General features: G+C 40.1%; 2 protein-coding genes and 1 pseudogene across 4 annotated transcripts in view; 1 reads left to right on the forward strand and 2 right to left on the reverse strand.

Moving 5' to 3' along the window:
• Positions 1–21,890, forward strand: part of nfkbiz (nuclear factor of kappa light polypeptide gene enhancer in B-cells inhibitor, zeta) — a 692,084-nt gene that overhangs the window by 582,233 nt on the left and 87,961 nt on the right. The window lies entirely within an intron of this gene.
• Positions 1–21,890, reverse strand: part of LOC109200954 (angiogenin-1-like) — a 132,545-nt gene that overhangs the window by 68,592 nt on the left and 42,063 nt on the right. The window lies entirely within an intron of this gene.
• On the reverse strand, positions 15,327–15,445 carry LOC112843985 (uncharacterized; annotated as a pseudogene).

Genomic DNA, 21,890 nt, shown 5'->3' on the forward strand with positions numbered 1-21,890 from the left:
AGACTGCATGACCAGATAGAAATATGAAGGGTTTGAAAACTAAATTAAAAGAGTTGGGACAAAACAGAGTAGATGGAACATTAATAGGAAAACTGTCAGTGTCTGTGAGATGTCTATTTTCTTTCTAACTTTGATAAGCTAATCAATTACTACGGTGATAATCAGTGTAAATGTTAGCATAGTTTTATGTAACATTGAACTTGCTCAACTAAAGGTAGTTAAGTGGTGTTGGTCACCATTATCAACATATTTGTTTGAGGAAGCTTTTAAAAATTGTGATAGCTTACGTTTATGGAAGATTATGACATTACAACACTTTTAAAAGTGCAGTTTTTGTAGAACTCTCTGCACGCAGGGCGTTTTTATTGTTCTGTTTTATTTCTTCCTGAGTGGCGTTCACAAATTAAAAAGTACCAAACCAAAGCTGTCTCTCTCCTTTCATCGCTGTCAAATAATATGCCCATCCAGCCTTTACATTACTGCCATCGTGTGGCCGCAGTCAGCTATTGTCACTGAAAGCTGCAGTAATCAATCATGTTGGAGACTGCAGCTCTCTCTGCACAACATGCTCTCATTATGAGTTGGGAATGAGAATGCCCTGCTCTGAAATACAGGTGTGTGTGTGTGTGTGTGTGTGTGTGTGTGTGTGTGTGTGTGTGTGTGTGTGTGTGTGTGTGTGTGTGTGTATTTATTTTATTTATTTATTTTGGTAGTTTCTGCTTGCCTTGGGTGTAACTACACTGATGACCATCTAACTTTGTTTATTGGCTTCATTGTTTAATAATCTTAGTTATTGCTTAACCACAAATTGCTGTTGAATCTAATTGTCTTATAGTGAGACTCATTAGAATTGTGATTTTGTCTTTTCACACACTGATAACCAGCCTGAAATTTTTACATTACCCAATGAAGCAATGTGCAAGAACCTAAACATCAACTCAGACATGAAATCATCTTAAATGTAACTACCAGAGAGCTTTCCTCTCATATAGTTTGGCTTGGTCTGTAATAACAATGATGTATTGCACATCTAAAAAGAATAAAACTGAAATCAAGAAACTCATCACATTTCCTGCACTAGAAGACATCCAGCACAGCATTCTTGCTAAATGTATCTGTTAAATGAGTAATTTATAAAACCAAATCTGGACACTTACCTTATTTTTTGTTTCACTAATGAGTGGTTGGTTGGTTGGTTGGTTGGTTGGTTAACCTGCAGCGGATCAGGCACAAGTGGGTTGTCTGGAACAGCAGGTGAAATGCTCTGAAGCTGGCGAAAGATTACAATAAATCAATTACATGATTGAATAGGTAACATCTGATAGTTAGAATAAAAATTGAAGATTATTTAACATAAAGACTGGTCTCAAACTATACATGCATGTAGGTTATACAGGATTTGTGTGCTCACAGAACCCAGATAATATCAGCATTATTTTAAGCCCATGTCTGGATTGTAAAGTAGATAAAGTGTGGCAGGAGAGGGTTGTTATACTTCCTTGGAGGTGTAGAACATGAGCCTGTTGAGTATTAAATATTTTTTATTGTACATATTTTTTATTATACAAACAAAACGTTCTTACCAAATGAGAAGCGAAGACTCGAGATGAGCAGAGTGTAGCTGAGACACGCTGTTACGTTCAAGTCGGTCAAACTGGAACAAAGAACACTTGGTTCTTGCCACTTTGATTTTTATACATTTCAGCAGCACCACCTTATATAATCATTTAAATCATCACCTCCATCACCAGTGCACCAGTTCTAAGAAAATGTACCACTTCTCTGTTTGTGTTTCAGAAACTTAATGCCACATGATCACAGCATCAAACAAATTTTGTCACTCACAGCTGGCTTTTCTGTTGTTGTACAAAAAATAAGTTTTCTTGCATATTTGCAGGCCAAACAATCAGGATGAACAATCAGGCTTGAAGCCTCCATTTCTACCTGTTCGTGTTTCTAAAGTAGAATCACTGTGGCGATCGCTTTAGAGGCTGGCTTTCATTTTTGCTTTGTGTTCATACCTAAATACTAAGAGAAAGTTCATACATGTGTCCTCATTAGGATTGGGATTTGTGTTGGTGTGTGGGACTGTTTCCTAAGGTTTATACTGTTAAATGGTTATAATGTGACAATGTGTTTCAGCTATTTTACAGAGTAACACAAAAGTAATGTAATCAGTTTAAGTAATGTAATGAGTAAATAATGCATTGCAATACTTGTAAGAACAGTGTTCTGTGTAATATGTGCAATGCATTACATTTTTGACTAACAACCCCAGCACTGATCTCTACAAGAAGGGGCGATGCCTCCAACATGCACAAACATTTGACCCACAGCATGCAATTAATCTGCATGAATGTAATGCCTTCGATATGCTGCATGGAGATGGTGGTGGATATCAACGTGGTATTGAGAATACCATCCCTACCGTGTGTGTGTTTCACCCTGTTTGCTCATAGGGGTTCATATAATTGTTGGGGTCTTCTGATTTCCTTGTATTATTGTAAGGTTTTATCTTACAATATAAAGCACCTTGAAGTGACTGATTTTGCGATTTGGTGCTATATAAATAAAATGTAATTAAAAATAATATTTTTTCCACTGTGCTTGGACTCATCCGGCTTCTCTTTTTGGTAATAACCTCTCCACCTCTGGTGAAAACCCTTTCACATGGTCCTAAGAAGGCAGGGGTTTACGGGTATCCCGCAGAAAGCCTGTAAAGATTTGGATAGATGCACCTCTGCTTAGATTATATAGATTAGGTGTTGTTGTACCCCAGTTGCTTGGCACACACAAAGAAAGAGGTGAAACAGGTGAGTCTCCAACATGAGCAGGCAAATTTTGCAGGTATCCAATGCCATGGTCATTAATCACACCAGCACTCAAACCACTTTCTGAAACAGCAAGACTCTAATAATTTTCTCATCAGAGACATTACTCGCTCTTAAATAAGCAAGCCTTGATACACGCTTCATAAAAAAACGTACTGGGTTTCTCACAAATGTTCAGTATGTCCCATCGTTAGTTATTTTCCTGTGTGCAGATTCCTGTGGAGAAGCCAATGTTGGAAAGTGTTGAGCTGTTCAGGATTAATTCTAAAGACTCTGTGAAGTGGTTTGGATCTGTCACTGCCCTGTGGAATCAGGACCGTCACTAGTGTCGGTCATTGTGTTTGGATTGTTGATTCACTGTAAATAAGTTCAGTAAACATTAGTACAGGCCTCGAGGCTGTTTTCTGTCTGCCTGAGTGATCCTTTACACATCATGTAAGATCTAAACGTAAAAACAGGTCAGATTATATCTGCTCACAATCATAATGAACAATAAACTCATTTTTTAACTTTGTTTCTTGAAAGGATATATTTTGCAAACTCTTGAGTCATGAGTTCTGTAGCTGCGTCTTTGGCTCAGTGACTTTGAATATCTTACTTTCACAGCTGTCTGTTGCTTATCTCTGCTCAGATATAGCATTCTCATTTCTGTTTTTTTAATCAGTATAAAATGGTTTGTAAGAAACTTACAAAGCAGTTTCACCACTGAGCACGATATATGGTTAATCTTTGTTTTACAGGCATTTATCAGAACTGCATCATCACTACCAGTATGAAGACAATGACTGCAGCGCTATTTGATCAACATATGTTGTCTTTATAATGCTTGTTTTATGCGAGCATCTTATTGCGATTGGGGCCTTCAGGTCCTCACAGACTGTGGTCTTGTCTCAGTTTGATCATAAGGAATCTCATAAGACATAAGTATTAGAAAATGTTTGTTATTTTCTTTCTATGTTTGGCTAAAGCAAAACAAAAGTAAAATACTACAAGGACAAATATCAACCATGGCTTTAGCTCTAGCATCCACATCACATAGACTATCTGGTCTTTTTATGCGGTACATGATCCCAGTTGTAGCAGAGTAACATGCACAATACACATTTTAAGATTACTTTTATGCTTCTTTTCTGATTTAGAAGTTTTCTCATGTGTACGTTCAGGACAATTACTGGAAGCCACATTTCCTTACCCCTACCTCTTATGAATCTCTGTAGCCAATAAAGGCCCAAATACAGCTGCCCTCAGTTCTTATTCCCAACGCGTAACATACAGACAATTTGTCACGGCCCGAGGCATTTCATAGTAATGTGAAAGGTACCCTTCAGCATCCTTATGAGACGCTCCAGATTTTAATACAACAGAATGCAGCTCGCGACAGTAACACACACTTGGAGCAGAGGCTCCAGCTGTCCATTCCAGCCCTTTCCCTAACATTAACTCTAACCTTAACTTTAACCTTAACCCTATCAGGTAGTTTTTTTACAAAGCGATTCATTATCAAAACAAAAAACATATTTACGTGTATAGATTCATTCCAAACGGCTCTCATGCCTCCAAACGCATACCGATGATTTGTCACATAGCAAGTTTTATATAAGAACCAGTTCATTTTTATATTTTAGTTTTATTTTCAGTTCTGTACTTTGTACATGTAATATTGATTCGTTAAGTTGACTACATGTATAAGACCTAACTCGCTGACAGCAAATTTGAACAACTGTAATTGTTTATTTTCAGCATCTGAAATACTAGTTTAGTTTGTTTTTAGTTTTCTTTTTCTGTTTGGCTCCTGATATTAGTCAAGTACTATTTGTCAATGTTAAACTAATAATGATTAATGAAGTTAAGTAAAGGTATTATCCCAGTTTCATCCTGTTCAATTCAATTCACAACTGCAGTTGCCTCAAAGCAGTTTAAATTGCAATTTCACCAGCTGAGACCACATCCTCATTTTAGGTTTGACAGCATTTCTAGTAGATAATGGCAGATGGCTTGAGCGTGAATTTAGGCTGCAGTTTGGGGAAGGCCTCAGAGGGGACTGTCTGCGACTCCTGAGCTGTGCACGAGGGGTCGACCACCCACTGGATGGCCGAGCACTCGTTTTCAACCGTACTATAACTGACCTCACACTTCGACAGTTTCTGTCTGATGTGCTCAGGTAACCTGTAGCGCCATGAAACCACTGTCACACCAGGGTGCATAAGAAATGATGCTTTATGAGACTGATGGGGTCAGGCAGCGAGGAAAACAGATCTGCAAAATGCTATCAACTTCAGTCTGACTACCTAAGACTACCTTAATTAAATAAAGTCATTACATGCTTGATAAAAGCCAAGTTTCATATAGTTTTTAATGTGCTTCTTTGGACAAAATGTCCAGCTGGGATAACCACATTTACTCAGGGCCTTCTTTATGTGCTGTTCTTCTGCCTCCCTGGCCGCTGTGTCTGTGGGGATGGTGTGTTGTAGCGTCCTGATGACACCCAGTTTATGCTCCAGTAGATGATGAGAGTCAAACCTTAAGTACTGATCCGTATGCGTAGGTTTCCGGTACACATCAACTTTTAGACGTCCCCCATTACTGATGGAAATCTCACAGTCTAAGAAGGCTAACCTCCCACTTTTCATACTCTCCCTGGTGAATTTGATGTTTCGGTCCAGCAAGTTAATGTGGTCTGTGAAATGTGGTACGTCCTGAGATTTGGTTTTCACCCAGGCGTCATCCACATGGTGGTGTTCCATGGTAGGATAGCAATGCCCTCTTTTCCACTTCTTCCATGTACAAATTGCCAAAAGAAAGCTCCAGCCGATCCGGGAGAGAAGGACAACCGCCGCCTAAGCGAAAACCTGCAGTGATCCTGTATGTGTCAGGAGTATCAGAGCAGTAGAGACGCATTTTTTTCTAAACACCGGGTCTCTGTGGCTGTTAAACCCCAAAACACGCCAAAAATTGGTCCACCCCATGGATCGGGTCCCCCGACACAAACAGAGTAATATAGTGTACGCTGTTAAGTGCCAGGAGGATTGTCAGGATTTATACATCTGGGAAACCAAACAACCTCTGACAAAGAGGATGGCACAACACAGAAGAGCCACCTCATCAGGCCAGGACTCTGCAGCCTATTCACACCTACAGGCCAGTGGACACTCTTTCAATAATGAGGATGTACACATCCTGGACAGGGAGGAACGCTGGTTTGAGCGCGAAGTCAAGGAGGCCATTTACGTGAAAAGGGAAAGACCATGTCTGAATCGAAGAGGGGGCCTAAGGGTACATCTTTTACCATCTTACAATGCTGTGATTGCAGCCATTCTCCAACTCTCTGTGAATGGTACTCATGGCCATTGATCAGTGGTTATTAATCAATGGTCATGAGAATTAGCAGAATCATGATGAAGGAACTGACCTCCCAGCCCATTGTTCCTTCAGTGGGCTGCTTTCAGTCATTATTCAAATGTACTGTTTATAAGATTGGGGAAACCTGCAGTCAGCTGAGACTGAAGAAGTCACTTAAATGAGTGGCAAAACGTTTCTTCCACTGTAAACTCTACGTCCAAATGAACAGAATCAATTTTTGGTGATATTATTTCATTTAATTTATTAACTTGTTTATTTGTATTTCCTAAATGTTAATCATGCTTAACTATTAAAGTAAAAATACATTAGATATTTAGAACTACAAATTAGATGATACTTTTGCTCCAGACAATAACTAGCAAAGATGTCTCACCTCGTCTTCTTTTTTTCAGTTAGCCAAAGAGTGATTGGTTGCCTTGAACACCCACAGTTGTTGGCAGGAGTTGGTTGAATGAGGAAGATCTTCAATGTAGGAAACTCTCTGAAAAGTCAGATTGTTTGCAGTGAGTTCATATATTTGCCAGAGGAAAGGTCAGCACCTTCATATCTGACTAGTTTGAATGAATTTATATCTAAGCAGAAATCGATTAAAGCATGCACTATGCAAGTTAATATGTAAAATATCCATAATTTTAAAGATAACAAAATCAAGATCAAGTCATGTAATGTTGTCCATATCTGGTAGATTATGAAGTCTTCAGTATATACCGATATATGGATATTCTTATAACATTATAGATTTTCTTCCATGACATTTCTGCATTACACTTCCTTTCAGTAATCTTGACATGTATGTCATCTTCAAAAGTTTCACAAAAGCTTTTTTTCACATTTTGTCAGTCTTGGTTTTATTGAAGATTCTCCTGCTTTGAAACTCGAGTGGTGACTGAAAATGGGAAAACATAAACGCATTGTGGAATAAGAATTAAGTGCAGTTAAAGCTATAGTATTGGAGTGAATATCAAATACATCCAGAAAGTTAAAGTGGCATTTGACAGGTAGGAGAAGTGTAAGTGAAAGTGGTGCAACGAGGGGAAAAGAATTTCTCAGAATAATTCGTTTTGTAATTTAATTCTTCCATCCATTTTCTTTCGCTTATCCGTGGCTGGGTCACTGGGGCAGCAGCCTAAGCAGAGAAGGCCAGACCTCCCTCTAACAGAGAGATCACTACCCAAGCTTTGTTACCATAGCTGAAGGTAAGGACGTAGATCGACTGGTAAAGCGAGAGCTTCTCTTTTATGTTCAGCTCTCTCTTCACCACGACAGATCTGTACAGTGTCTCCAGTCTGCGTCTGCACCCGCAGCATCAATCCATCTGTGAACTTCCGTTCCCTTCTCACGTCACTCGTGAACAAGACTGCGAGATTTGTAATTTAATAAAAGCAGTAATTTGTTTGTCAGAGTGCACCATCCATGTAACACCCTATTCTTTCTTTCCTGTCTTATATGGAAATTCACTTTTTGTAGATGTTTGCAAGGCTGTTAAACTTCATCTATAGAGAGGTGCCTTATCATTTAGCCAGCTCTTTGAAGCTAAGCAGGTTCAAACTTAAACTTAAAGCTGTGTTATATGGAGGACCACAAGAGCCATACGAATCGGAATAAAGAATTCTGTGCATAAATAATGAATTGTAGAATAAATTCTCCATTTGTAAATTCATTTTTGAATTCCAATTTAATAAACTGATTTTTAAAATGCTTTTTAAAAACTTCATTTCAAATCCTTTTTGGAATTGCACTTTAATAAAGTGATTTTCAAAATGCTTTTTAAAATGGCGATTCCACTCATTTCAAAATTCATTTCCCTTTCCTGTTCGCTCAGGGATTAATTTTTGGATTAGCTGTTGGATTGGACAACTTCATTTTAAAAATCCTGCTGCTATTCAAATTAGCCACACCGTGCGATGTAAGGAGCTCTCTGATTGGTTGGACACACATAAGCTGTCTGCCTGGATTTTACTAGCTCATAGCTTTGCCCTACTAAGAAGCGTGTGTGCTTGTACAAAGGCCGTTCAGCCTCGGGATTTACAATCGGCTCAACACAGATATGTGAAGAATGAAGGGACCCTGCAGCGAAACGGAGAGCGCAACCTCTGACTGAGTGCCTGTTTACTCAGTCTGACCACCTGTTGAAGGTAACGTGCTAACATGGCTAACGCTAGCCTCACTGCACGTAGCCCCGTTATTTTAAGGTCATCTTAGCTTATGAAAGTTTTACGTCGCAGCTGTACGAGCTAGCTACGTGTTTTGTAAGCTGCTGTGCTCTTCACAAATAAAGCTGGAAGCAGCTCAGACTGTTAGAACCAGCACTGAGGCCTGTTACATTTATACAATGTTAGAGCAACGGCTGCAACCTACAGCCTTTAAACTAGCGATTAAAATGCTGACAGTAAACTCATCAGGTCAGATGTTACCACATTACTTTGTGATACTTGGAGTTAAAACAACTGAGACAGGCTGATCAAAATTAACAGCTGTCAGTTCTCTCATTCAGTTCATTTAATATGTGAGTGCACAGATTCATTCTCAACTGGACATAAATGATTATCAAAGGTTGTATATATGATGAATTCATAAAATCCCAGCCTCTGACACAGTGCGCTGAATCTTAGCTTTGAATGTCCAGTATATTCTAATCAGTGGAATTTAAGCAGTCACTGAACCTACAGTATCTACACCTGTGTGGCAAATGTGTGGTAAAGACACTGATAATGAAATTTAATTATTAATACAATGTACATCATGAAAAACGAAAGCTGAAATTGATTCAGTTTAGTACTTTTCTCTGTATGCACTGTGATTTTACGGACCTTAAATTCAGTGATTTATACAGTAAATGATTTTCACAGAGGTCTTAAAGTACTTAAATCACTGGTGATAGTCTGGTTGTTTATATTTTCACATTTTTGTGTCTGTAGGGCTGTTTGATGATGATTTGGACTCCTCTGGGAGATGAGGACACACCCACATCTGTTCCATACTGCAGCCACTGATGGTGTTACAGCCTTTGTACAAGCACACACGCTTCTTAGCAGGGCAAAGCTATGAGCTAGAAAAATCCAAGCAGACAGCCTGTGTCTGTCCAACCAATCAGAGAGCCCCTTACATTCCCACGGTGTGGCTAATTTGAATAGCAGCAGGATTTTTAAAATGAAGTCCAAAATTAATCCCTGAGCGAACAGGAAAGGGAAATGCATTTTGAAATGAGAAGTAGAATCACCATTTTAAAAAGTATTTTGAAAATCACTTTAAATTGGAATTCAAAAATGAATTTACAAATGCAGAATTTATTCTACAATTCAATATTTAAGCACAGAATTCTTTATTTCGATGCGTGTGGCTCTTATGGTCCTCCATAGTGTTAGCACTAATATTTATATTATTATACAAATATTGCCAAAGTACAATGAGTTTATGCAAGCAGCTTTTTCTGCAGAAAACTCTCATGGCTAAATAATTACTTTTACTGGTTTGATTGGAGTGATTTGATTTTTTGAATGACCTCATATGACACAGTAATATCAAGGCTTCTTAGATGTTGCACCAGTGACTTATTGCTTTGTGACGGACAAACACAGTTTTAAAATCTGAGGCTAGAGATGAACAGACACAGTGTCTAAGGCAGAGGTGGCCAACCAGTCAGAGACCAAGAGCCACTTTTTTTTTTACTGTGTTACCGCAAAGAGCCACATCATACGCATGGGCACACATGAACATCACCCATCCTTTCCTCCCCCTCTCTCTCTCACACACACACGCACAAAAAATACACACATCTCTGCTCAGCCAGATTTATTGTAAATGTCACACACCAACATGATCGTGACAGAAATGGACTCCTACAGTACTAAAACCACAGGCCAGTCATTTTCAACAATGAACATTGTGTGCACTGTCTCACACACACAAACTCTCAGTTCAACCAAGTCCACAAACAAAAATATAATAATCTACAATAGCATTTACTTCTACAATGCATGTTGTTTAGTGGGACTTCTGGCATTCCTTGCCTTGAACAATCCTCTTCAAATCTGGCTTGTATTCCGTTGTTGCCACTCGAAGCAATTCTTTCACATGAGTGTCAGTCAGAACAGATCGATGCTTTGATTTCACATGTTTTAGGGTAGAAAACACAGACTTGCAGACGTATGTTGACCCAAACATTGACAGTATCTTAAGCGCAGCCCGTTTGACATTGGGGTATTTTTTCATTGGCACACTTTTCCAGAACTCAATGGTCCCTTCCCTTAAAGCAGGTTTCAATTGGTCCTCCTCACAAAGATCGATCATCTCCAACTCAGCCACAGCTTCACCTGTGACTAGCGGGACTTTCAAACAGCCGGTTTCTGCATTAAATGGGTCGATGAGGAACGTAATCTGTGGCCTGTTCAATTGTAGGTCATGGAACTGGGTCACAAAACTTTCATGGAAGTTTTCAATCAGCGTTGCATATCTGGCTCTTTGCTTACTCAGGGCAGCGCTGGCGACTTGCCCGCTGGCTTTTAGCAGAGTGGGAAAATGCGTTAAATCTCCCTTTTGAATATGTGTCTTGAACAGCTTCAGTTTGTTGACAAACGCAAACACACTTTGCACCAGGTCAGGAAGCATTTTTAACTTACCCTGCAGGGTCAGGTTCAGTCTGTCCAAGTGACACAGCATGTCGACCAAAAAGGCCAGATCCATAATCCACTTGATGTCCGAGAGCTCGGGATAGTCCTTGTCCTTCTCTTCCATAAACAGTTTCACGGCATCCAAAAGCTCAAAGAAGCGAGAGAGTACCTGGCCTTTTGACAGCCACCTCACAGTGCAGTGCAGCAGCAGGTCACCTGGAAGCCCTTGGTCCAGCTCAGCGATGAGATTCTTGAATTGCCTGTGGTTAAGCGCATGATTTCCATCACAGGCTTCATGACGTTATCTAAATTCAATGATTTAGACACGAGTTGCTCCATGTGGATGATGCAGTGGAAATTCCAAAACTCAGGAATAGTTTGGTCAGCTTTGCACAGCCCCACAAGCCCGTTCACAGATCCCATCATGGCTGGTGCTCCATCTGTGGCTATTGCAGTTAATTTCGTTATGGGCAGATTTGCTTTTTCAAATGCAGCCATCACATCTTTCTTTCACATCTATGCCACGGGTTCTGTCTTTTAATGGCACAATATCCAGGAGTTCTTCTTTGATCACACAATCGTTTGACAGAGACTGTGCAAATATTGCCAACTGATGCTTGTCTTGTATATCACAACTCTCATCCAATGCGACACTAAAATACTCACATGCTCGAAGGTCAGAGTGCAACTGTGATTCAATAGCCGTGTTAATGTCCGATATTCTGTGTTCAACAGTGTGGCGGGACAGTTGGACGTCTGATACCATGCGTTTTAGTTTGTCGTTTTCATTTTTTAACAAACTCCCCTTCATTGTATGGCTTTTTAGCCCGTGCAATGTTCCAAGCCAACTGATAGGATGCGAGCGTTATGGTCTCTGACCGCTTCGTAAATTTTTGGAAAAACTGTATCTGCTTTTCTGCCTGACATTTCAAAGTGGCCAACTCGTGCTTGCGAAGTTCAGTCCCTTTTGGAAATTCCTGGTCGATGTTAGAATGGAGTGAGCTGAAGTGGCGCTGAAGATTTGAAGCTTTAAAATGCGCTAATGACGTCTGACATATAAGGCAGAATGGCTTGCCATTGCGTTCAACAAAAAAATATAAACTCTCCCACTCTGGTAAAAACGTCCTGTGTTTATCTTCAGTAATGTCCCTGCCTACAATTAAACACATTCACTTACCGAAAATCGGGGCATCTGCTGTGGCAAATGGGTGCAAGCCTTTGACCACAAACTTAGTCACTGTTCGGTGACATTCATCCTGGCCTGAGAGGAGACGCTAACGGTAGACTGCAGCGAGAACTGCCAGCATCTGAGCCAGCCAGACTCTGTCTGTCTCTCTCATCATGGTCACCTAAATGCACAGTAATGGCAGGTTTTGTAATAAGCAGTGTTGGGGAGTAACGGAATACATGTACCGCCGTTACGTATTCAGAATACAAAATATGAGTAACTGTATTCCGTTACAGTTACCGTTTAAAAAGGTGGTATTCAGAATACAGTTACTTTGTTGAAATAAATGGATTACACTGCGGTACTTCCCTGTTTCATATTGTCGCGGGTCAGGATTGTTTGGGTTTGTTTGACAGCTACGTTCTGTTGTTCCAGGCGGCAGCGTTACGGTTGCCATGGTTACAGGGTGACGCGCTCTCTCTCTGCGTGTTTCCTGGGTGAGAGAGCGCTTTTTTGTTGTTGTTGTTGTGCTAAGCTAAAAGGCAGAATGCTACAGGCATAGCTCTAAAGCATGTAGCCTGATGGGCAGTGTAGTCCGTGCTGCAGGGAGAATGGACTACCATACCCGTTATGTGTCTGTGAGCGAGGGAGGGAGAGAAAGGAAAAGTCCGAGCTGTCACGGAGCAAAAACGGGAGCTGGAAGCATGTAAATATAATAATAACCACAGCAGCCAAGAAGAGTGCCTGACGAGCCCAGCTGTAAGTAAGCTATTAAGACTCAACTGTACACCGTGTTCGTGTTTTCCTCCGGAAAAAATAAGTTCCATTGGAGCAGCCTTTCAACGCCTCTCTCTGTCTCCCGCAAGCAAAGTTGACCCAGACAACAAAGTAAAGCTAGTTTTCGGCTACCAGCCCGACACGAACCCGACGTATTAGCCAGAGGTCCCTTTACTACATTTCGGAGCCGCGGACCTTCAGTAACAGTAATAAATCACAGCAATAGGACATTCATGTAGTTGTAAACAGCATGATAATATATTAAGTATTCCAAAGTATTCAGAATACGTTACTCTCACTGAGTAACGTAACGGAATACGTTACAGAATACATTTTGGGGCATGTATTCAGTATTCTGTAGTGGAATACATTTTAAAAGTAACCTTCCCAACACTGGTAATAAGGCAGATCACGCTAACATAATATGCACTGTTAGTTGATTATTTACCTGCCGCATTAACGGGAGAGGACGTGCAAACGTTACCGCTGCTGCTGGGTTGAGATTCACGAGTCCGGAGCGGAATTAAAAACACGACATTCATTTAAGGTTATCCCGTGTTTTGTGAGCAAATGCTTTTGCATTTTCATAGTGTTTCCTCCTTTAAATGAAATATCTACTTTGCAAGTATTGGAAGTTGCCCTGTTGTCATCCGCTCTCGTAAATTATAACCAAACTTTTGAGCGTTTGAGCCGCTTAGGCGCCCTGCCAGGTAAATGAAGCTCCGCAACGTGGTGACGTCATTCGGGGCGACTGAAATCGATAAGGGAATCGTTTGCAAAAATGGCAAACAATTCCAAGGAATTGAAACAGTGGGAACCGGTTCTCAACAAGAACCGGCTTTCCATACCCATCCCTAATATATATACAGTTAAGCCCAAAATTATTCATACCCCTGGCAAATTTTGACTTAAAGTTACTTTTATTCAACTAGCAAGTTATTTTTTGACTGGAAATGACACAGGCGTCTCACAAAAGATAATAAGATGATGTACAAGACGCATCATTGTGGAAAAAAAATATTTCTCAGCTTTTATTTACATTTGAGCAAAAAGTATCATGTCCAGAATTATTCATACCCTTTACAAACTGTCACAGTCTCTGGGAAAATCCAAAGTTCCATACCATTCCAAATAGTCAAAGCTGTTCTAAAGCATCCTAATTACCCTGATTAATTGGAAATAGCTGTTTTGATCAACTCAACAGGTGAAAAACAGCAGCTCTCTGCAGGTGGTCTGTGGACAGTCATGGCTAAGACAAAGGATCTCAGTGAGGACCTGCAGCTGTGCATTGTGGCTGCTCACAAGTGAGGAATGGGCTACAAGGCCATATCCAAATGTTTTCAAGTTCCAGTGGCTACAGTGCAAAGTATTATTAAAAAATACAAGATGTTCCGCACTGTGGAAAATCTCAGAGGACGTTGTCGGAAGCCAAAAGTGAAACCTGTGCTGGCCAGGAGAATAGTGAGAGAGGTGAAAAAGAATCCAAGGATCACCACCAAGGCCATTCTGGTGAATCTGGGCTCTGCTGGTGGCAATGTCTCAAGCCAGACAGTCCAACGGACACTGTTGGGTTCCACGGATGCAGACCAAGGAAAACGCCACTTCTCCAGGCACTTCTAAGGCATGCAAAAGCTCATTTGGCCTTTGCAAATGCTCATCTGGACAAAGAAGAAGATTTCTGGTCTTTAGTGTTATGGTCAGATGAAACAAAAATTGAATTATTTGGTCACAATGATGTTGGCATCATTGTGATCATTTGGCATAAAAATGGAGAAGCCTTCAACCCAAAGAACACCATCCCCACTGTCAAACATGGTGGTGGGAACCTAATGCTTTGGGGGTGTTTTTTAGCCAATGGACCATGGAACCTAATCACAGTAAACAGCACCATGAAAAAAGAGCAATACATGAAGATTCTCAACAACAACATCAGGCAGTCTGCAGAAAAACTTGGCCTTGGGAACCAGTGGACATTTTAGCACGACAATAACCCAAAACATACAGCAAACGTGGTGAAGAAATGGTTAGCAGACAACACCAGTAACGTTTTGCAGTGGCCTAGCCAGAGTCCTGACTTGAATCCAATTGAGAATCTGTGGAGGGAGCTAAAGATCAGGGTGATGGCAAGAAGACCCTCCAACCTGAAAGATTTGGAGCTCATTGCTAAAGATGAATGGGCAAAAATGCCTGTGGAGACATGCAGAAAGCTGGTCTGCAATTATAGGAAGCGTTTGATTGCTGTAATAGCCAATAAAGGCTTTTTTCTATTGATTATTGAGAAGGGTATGAATAATTCTGGACATGATACTTTTTGCTAAAATATAAATAAAACCTGAGAAATATTTTTTTCCACAATGATGCCTCTTGTACATCGTCTTATTATCTTTGGGGAGACACCTGTGTCATTTCTGCTCAAAAAAGAACTTGCATATTGAACAAAAGTAACTTTAAGTCAATATTTGGCAGGGGTATGAATAATTATGGGCTTAACTGTATATATATGTATACATATATTTAATGCTGTTTTCCATGAGTGAGCAGCAGCGTCCTCTGCAGTTTGTGTGTAGAAGTTCAAAAAGAAAGTTACAGCACCTGGTATTCCCAGGCGGTCTCCCATCAAAATACTGCCCAGGCCCGAGCCTGATTAGCTTCCGAGATTAGACAAAATCAGGCGTGTTCAAGGTGGTATGGCCGTAAGCAATAGAAGAATAGAATAATCCTTTAATTGTCCCACAAGGGGAAATTTGGTAGACACGTGCCGCATAAAAGGCCTTTTACAGATGATGTAGAAACATTCATCATGGTCTTAGTCGACTGTTCTCTGTCACACTCCATAATAGTGTCCTGCACTAAATGACCAGCTACACTTTTTAACATTAATTTGATATGTTATAGATAAAAACATTAATTTATGATTATACAGCTACATTCTGCAGCAACACGCTTTTTACAAAGTAATTTGTCAATAAAAACATAATGTGGCCTGCCATGTCATTTTGTGGCCCCTGATAGTATGTGCCAGATTGTTTTAAAATAAGTTTACTGTATGCTGCTTAAAAGCGCATGTTGACTGTAAGCTACATCTCCCACAATGCGTTTCGATTGATTGAACCCCAATGCCACTGGTACTGGGGCATGTACCTCCAGATCTGTAATTTAAATATAGACATGTGTGGTTTCCACAGAAATGTGATAATCTCAACTAAAAGCTCATAAAACCATTTCAACGACTACCAAAAAGCTAAAACAGCAAATGATTAAAGAGCAGGTCTGACTTTTGAGAGCAGCTAGAAACCATTAAACAATGGTAACAATGGTTGAGGCTGTTCCAAAATTTGAATGTGCGCGCGTTGAAGGCGCGGGTCTTGTTGAATTATTGAACATATTTTTTTTTTAATCTGTAGAGGCACAAAAAAAATACTTTTTTCTGCTTGAATATCGGCCTTGGGTAGCTCTGCTTGTCATTGCTGAGTCAGTTGTCTGTTTGTGCTGCTTTTTTGAAGGAACAGTCGATTATTGGCAAGGGCGAATTTATGTGTTTGGTTACTTACTTAAGTGGGAGTACTGTGGAAAGTTTTACCTTACATTCATAGATATAACAGTACAGGATCTGAGGAGGTTCAACAAGTTCTGGGGTAACTGTTTCCAAAATGTTGTATCCTATGCAAAAGTTCTTTGCACTTTTACATTAAGAAACATTATCCTTAAAATATTTGAGCTACATATAGTATAGGTCATCAAACTGTCCTTTATAACTGTTTAAATATCTCGTATCTTAAGTCATTCCATCATACAAAAAAATTAAAAAAAAAAATGTTGGAAATATAAGCCGTTCATAACAACCTAAAAGGTTGAGCGTTTAAAATGCAAACCAATGGAAGCAGAAGTAGAAGACCATAATGTCACAGAGCACATAGTGTCTATCATTGTGTAGGCATTTATAAATAAAAGCTTAATAAAGATGCAGCACGCTTAATTTCTTAAGAAATATGCAGATGGAGTGATCTTTATCAAAAAAGGGAAGTTACGTCTGTGGGTAAACCATTGTACACAAAAACTTCAAAAATCTTAAAGTGCATGAGGCTGTGTCAGTAAAGGGAGACTTGCCCTTCTGACCCCTGTGTAACAAACCATCTGTTGAGGTCGTGGATTTGACACCTTACCATTGTGAAAGTGGGGAAACATGCTTCTGGCTGAGCATAAGATTTCTGCTTATAACTTAGAATCTCAGTTCTAAATGAAATTCAAAATGTTTTTTGTAAGTATGGTTAATGTATAATTTTACTTCTAAGACACACACAGACACAGACGCACACAACACAACAACAGCAACAAGACAGAGAAGAAGAAGAGGGGGTAGTTTACTACGCATCTTAAAAACACAATAATGAATCTTTAATATTCCAACTGTATCTTTCTGTTCTGACTTTAGAGTCTTTGTTTGTTTATTGAGCCGTACCTTGGGAATCATACTGTTGTGATACTGGGGAGAAAAGGGTAAGGTGTTATTATGACTAATAGCCACAACCCTCGAGTCCTTTTTAATATTTTTAACTCTGTGATAAACCCTTGCACTATCACTTATAGGGATGCCTCCCCTGCTTTTTGTGATAAATTCTTAAAGTATTTCTCTGAAAAAATCTCAGTTCTAAGGGCTTCTCATCCATCTCATTCATCATCAGTTTTAGACCCAGTTCCAGTCTCTGAATGCTTGACTGTCTTTCAACAGTTTGAGCCAGTGTCTTATTCTGCTTTAAAAGATATAATTGATCATCTTAAAATCTCTCGTTCCCCGCACGATATTCTTCCTTCTCGTTTCTTTAAGGAAGCTTTACATACTATAGGTCCTTGTATCTTGCTTCTACTGAATGCATCATTGTCATCAGGTTGTGTACCGTCTGTCTTTAAGCATGCTGTTGTGCAACCTATTATGAAAAATAAAAACCTTGACCCTAATGCTCTCACTAACTACAGGCCGATCTCCAAACTCCCTTTTATATCCAAAATATTGGAAAAGGTAGTTCTAAAACAACTTCAGACCTTTTTAGATGCAAATGGTATTAACGGAAAATTTCAGTCTGGTTTTAAACCTCGCCACAGCACAGAGACAGCCTTACTTAGAGTTTTTAATGATCTTCTTTTAACCATTGACTCTGGCTATTCCGTGGTTTTAGTTTTACTAGACTTGACTGCTGCTTTTGACACGGTTAACCACAACATTCTTCTATCAAGATTGGAACATGTTGTTGGTCTCAAAGGTACGGTTTTATCCTGGTTTAAATCTTACCTCTCAGAGAGGTCGTTCTCTGTTGCTATGGGGCAACACTCCTCGGCCTCTGCCCCTATTTATTGTGGTGTGCCTCAAGGGTCCGTGCTCGGTCCTGCTCTTTTCTCTTTGTACATGATGCCGTTGGGATTAATGTTTAAAAAATATAACATCTCCTTTCACTGTTATGCCGATGATACCCAGATTTACTCACTTTTGAAATCCAATGTGTCTGCTTCTTTGCAACCTCTGCTCAACTGTCTGCATGAAGTTAAAATTTGGTTATCACATAATTTTCTTACACTGAACGAGAATAAGACCGAAATCATAGTTTTTGATAGTCACATTCTGCCAGACCAGTTAGCTGATGCCCTAGGTCCTCTTGCTAGCCATCTCTCGCTCACTGTAAGAAACCTCGGAGTGTTCCTGGATAGCTCTTTTAAACTTGAGAAACAGGTCTCCACTGGTAAAAAACAGCTTTTACCAGTTGTGTCAGACATCCAAAGCAAGGTCATTCCTTCCTCTAAAGGACCTTGAAAAGCTTATACACGCATTTATCACATCAAGACTGGACTACTGTAACTCCCTCTACTTGGGCCTCCAGCACTCTTCTGTTTACCGGCTTCAGTTAGTTCAGAATGCAGCTGCGCGTCTCTTAACAGGTGCTAGAATCTATGAACATATCACTCCAATTTTAGCCAACTTACATTGGTTCCCTGTTAAATATCATATAGATTTTAAAATTCTTTTGTTCACTTTTAAAAATTTTAAATAATTTAGTGCCCAGCTATCTTTCCGAACTCCTCCACTTGTACAATCCCAATAGAGCACTTAGATCGTCCAATCACATTCTCCTAGCACAACCTAGGTCTCGACTGAAGTCGAGAGGTGACCGGGCCTTTGCAGCGTAGCACCTAGACTCTGGAATAACCTCCCTGTTCATATTCGTACCGCCCAGTCTATCCAGTCTTTCAAATCACGTCTTAAAACTTCTCTTTTTACTTTGGCTTTCGATTCTAACTAGTTGGCTGTTATCTGGCTTGTTGTGTTGTCAACTTTTGTTTCCAGCCCTGTTTTCTTATTGTTTTGTTTTAATTGTCTCATGCTTTTACTGACTGTGAAGCACTATGGTCAACTTTGTTGTTTTTAATATGTGCTATATAAATACATTTTGATTTGATTTGATTTGAAGGTGTGAGAGACTAAACCATTACACACAAAACTTCAAAATCTGAAGAATGTGTGAGACTGTTAGCTGTGTCGTTCAGCAGTAAACTTATCTACAATGTGTCAGTAAAGAGTGACTTGCACTTCTGGCTCGTTGAGCAACGGTTTAACAAATTACACTGCAAACTATAAAAGGAAGCTGGATTTAAATAGAACATAGTAGTGTTGGATGTAAGTGAAGGAAACACAAGTATAAGGTGTCTATGGAACAAATCTCCTTCAACGTTCACAATGACCAAAGTGGAGGACTACAGGCATTCCTCTCAGTCAACTGATTGTGTTTAGGGAAAAAAGCAGCTAAATACTAAGCTAAATCCACGTTGTTAGTGAGTTACCTCCAGGTCTCGGTGGATTTTGTCCAACTTGGAGTGAACAAAAGCAGAAAAACAGTAAAAGATGTAGACAGTGAAAGTCTGGTTTATTTCATGATTACAATGAAACATTTTACAACCCACAGAGCAAAGTAGCATACATGATAAATGGATACTACAACATAACATGGGCAGTGAGAAGTAAAACTCTCATTATGTTACCAGTTGTTATATTCTTTAAACTTGAAATAAAGCCCTGACATCAGAGTTTAGTGTTTTAAGTCATCTATTAAAAAACATGAGTCAACACTTTTTTCTCCCAGCAGCATTACTGAAGTGACAATTTAACGTACTGCTGATGCTTCACATCACAATCTTTATGATGAAAAAACGTGCTCTCTTATAGTCTGTGCTGTCACTTGTCATGAAAATCTCCAGAGCCAGGGTTCAAGCTTCCTCTTCAATTATCATTGATCATTAATAGGGACCACAAAAGATTTGTCACATTATCCCCATAAACAACATGTTTTTATAGAAATCATTGTGACACAAAGATTTAGATTCTTGTTTCACAATGTGCATGAACTCAAAATCTTTTGAGTTTCATATTTATAAAGTATCAAGAAGAAGACATTTATTCCAACGTATGAACTACACTTCTTGTAAAAAAGCTCATTGAAAATGCATTCAAAAAAGCTCCTGTCATGACCTTCCTTCTGCAAGCATGCACACACACACACACACACACACACACACACACACACACACACACACACACACACACACACACACACAGAGATCATTAATACAAAGGATTGCAGCAGCTTTTGGATTTTCACTCTTTGTTGGATTTAATATGAACAGTCACATAAAATTCATCCCAAATTTTCACCTTTGCTTCAATTAAGATGTGTCTTTAAATCTACAATACTTTTCTTGTTCAAATAGTAAAGAAGTAGATAGGGAAATCAGTAAGTATGAACAACAATAGTTTAAGGATACTTTCTCAAATAAAGAGGATTTATCATCTGCAGTTCGTGAAAGAAAAGGTGCCACATGAAAAACAAATCAGTAGATCCACAAATTATGGATACAGAGTTTTTTCAGCACACTTCATGTACTTATTAACATACGGTTCAAAAGCCTGCATTTGAGTGCATTGGTGCACACTTGAGCATCTTTTAATTAGAATGGCTATATATCAAGAAGAAATATACATATATATATATGATGGGTGTTTTTTTTAATATATATATATATATATATATATATAAATAAATTTCGCCACTCACCCCTGCGGGCGGTCAATCCTTCAAGCTCGGGTCCTCTACCAGAGGCCTGGGAGCTTGAGGGTCCTGCGCAGTATCTTAGCTGTTCCCAGGACTGCGCTCTTCTGGACAGAGATCTCCGATGTTGTTCCCGGGATCCGCTGGAGCCACCCACTAGCTTGGGGTCACCGCACCTAGTGCTCCGATTACCACTGGGACCACCGTCACCTTCACCCTCCACATCTTCTTGAGCTCTTCTCTGAGCCCTTGGTATTTGTCGAGCTTCTCGTGTTCCTTCTTCCTGATATTGCTGTCATTCGGAACCGCTACATTGATCACTACGGCCGTCTTCTTGTGTTTGTCTACCACCACTATGTCTGGTTGGTTAGCCACCACCATTTTGTCCATCTGTATCTGGAAGTCCCACAGGATCTTAGCTCGGTCATTCTCCACCGCCCTTGGGGGCATCTCCCATTTTGACCTCGGGACTTCCAGGCCATATTTGGCACAGATGTTCCTGTACACTATGCCGGCCACTTGGTTATGGCGTTCCATGTATGCCTTGCCTGCTAGCATCTTGCACCCTGCTGTTATGTGCTGGATTGTCTCAGGGGCATCTTTACACAGCCTGCACCTGGGGTCTTGCCTGGTGTGATAGACCCCAGCCTCTATGGATCTTGTACTCAGAGCTTGTTCTTGTGCTGCCATGATTAGTGCCTCTGTGCTGTCTTTCAGTCCAGCTTTGTCCAGCCACTGGTAGGATTTCTGGGTATCAGCCACCTCCGCTATCTGCCAGTGGTACATACCGTGCAGGGGCCTGTCCTTCCATGATGGTTCCTTGCCTTCCTCCTCTTTCTTGGGTTTCTGCTGCCTGAGGTATTCACTGAGCACGCTGTCAGTTGGGCCATCTTCGTGATGTATTCTTGGATGTTTCTTGTCTCATCCTGGACTGTGGTGCTGACACTCACCAGTCCCCGGCCCCTTCCTTCTGCTTAGCGTACAGCCTCAGGGTGCTGGACTTGGGGTGAAACCCTCCATGCATGGTCAGGAGCTTTCTTGTCTTTATGTCAGT

Source organism: Oreochromis niloticus, linkage group LG23, assembly GCF_001858045.2.
Source record: "Oreochromis niloticus isolate F11D_XX linkage group LG23, O_niloticus_UMD_NMBU, whole genome shotgun sequence".
NCBI lineage: Eukaryota > Metazoa > Chordata > Actinopteri > Cichliformes > Cichlidae > Oreochromis > Oreochromis niloticus.